Source organism: Formica exsecta, unplaced genomic scaffold (assembly GCF_003651465.1).
Source record: "Formica exsecta isolate Colony F162 unplaced genomic scaffold, ASM365146v1 scaffold120, whole genome shotgun sequence".
Taxonomy (NCBI): Eukaryota; Metazoa; Arthropoda; class Insecta; order Hymenoptera; family Formicidae; genus Formica; species Formica exsecta.
Window position 1 is genome coordinate 4,155,624 of NW_021848537.1, and position 1,462 is coordinate 4,157,085.

General features: G+C 28.7%; 1 protein-coding gene across 1 annotated transcript in view; it reads right to left on the reverse strand.

Annotated features, from left to right (window-relative positions):
• Positions 1-1,294, reverse strand: part of LOC115242475 — a 3,949-nt gene extending 2,655 nt beyond the window's left edge. The window contains exon 1 of the mRNA XM_029818789.1: positions 1,081-1,294. The gene's annotated coding sequence lies outside the window, so the exon portion shown is untranslated. The remainder of the gene's footprint in view (positions 1-1,080) is intronic.
• Positions 1,295-1,462: the final 168 nt, after the last annotated feature.

Sequence of the window (1,462 nt, forward strand, 5' to 3'; positions counted from 1 at the left end):
AAAAAAAAAGATCAAAAATAAATCTTTAAAAAAAAAGAAAAGTTTTAATTAATAAAAATATTTTTAATTTATATAATAAAGAGAACATATATATATTATATAATGTTTCAATTAATAAAATTCACATACAATTAAGCTACACAAAATAAAAATCTATTGGAAGTTCAACATATAACGTAAAAATATTAAACGTTAAATTAAAAATATTTAATGTTTCCTCTAATTTCTAATTGGTTAATGAGTTGTACCATCGCAATAACTCATACACACAAAAAGCATTGTACTCACACTTTTTACAACTTATACAGAAGAATTACAAGTTACACGAGATCTTATGATATTTCTATGGCGAAATTACATTGTTCACAATTGTATGCTAATGCGGGTTCTAAATTTCATTCCGCTGCACTCTCGCGCTTCATCAATCATCGCGTTCAACAGATACGATCTTTACCTAGTGATTGATTTTACATTCACTCAGCGAACTTTTTCTCTTTCTTAGTTCCTCTCTCATTCTATTATTGATTATACGCATTAAAGGAGAATTTATATATACATAAAGATTTGAATACAAAATTATATTGATAATGATGTATATATATATATATATATCTTGACCAAACATTCAAATATTTTTCCTATAAGAATTAGAAGTTGAGAGAGAAACTATGCAACAACAGGCATCTTTAAATATTCTTTTCTCGTTTCAATCAATGCTGACTACTTTAAATAAATAAGTGTCATAATTTTTATCAAGAAATAACCGATGATCGTTGCTTTAGAACGAAAGAGAAGAGAATAATCAAGTTCCAGATAATCGAGAGCCGATGAGAGAAGAGAGTACAGGAAAAGTTTCGCTAAACATGGAAAGTATTATACATGTTATATATGTATTACGCGATGTGCATTATTTAAATTAATAAAAGAATATTCAAATTTCATTGTCCAAATTTATTTCTTTCTTTCGCATATTTTTTATCGCTCTGATTAGTATAATTAACGCGTATACTTTCGCGATATATGTACATATATTAAATCTATATATTTTATTTTAGTTTTTATAAAAAATCATACACTTACTTCGTGGAATATTTAAATTGATTTCGTTTCTCGATGACAGCAGATAAATCAGCTAGTGCTTGTGATAACGTACGTAAAATCGCTCGCACCTCCTCGCGCCGAGACACCGAAGAACAATAATGCCATCGAAGAAAGTGCTGCTACTCGTGCGCCTCTCAGATACACAGCGATTCGCATTGAAGTCATTCTTTCCTACTTACAAGCATTGCGTGCTACCATGCTGTAAGTGACAGGTAAAAAGTGAGACGCGAACTTTGCCTATAGTTGTATATCGGTTATTAATTGTTTCAATAGAGATCAACAGTCTCATATTGTAATGAAAGGTCAACGCAAAAATGGAATATCTTATTATAAAATAAAAAATATAAAAAAAATTTTTATA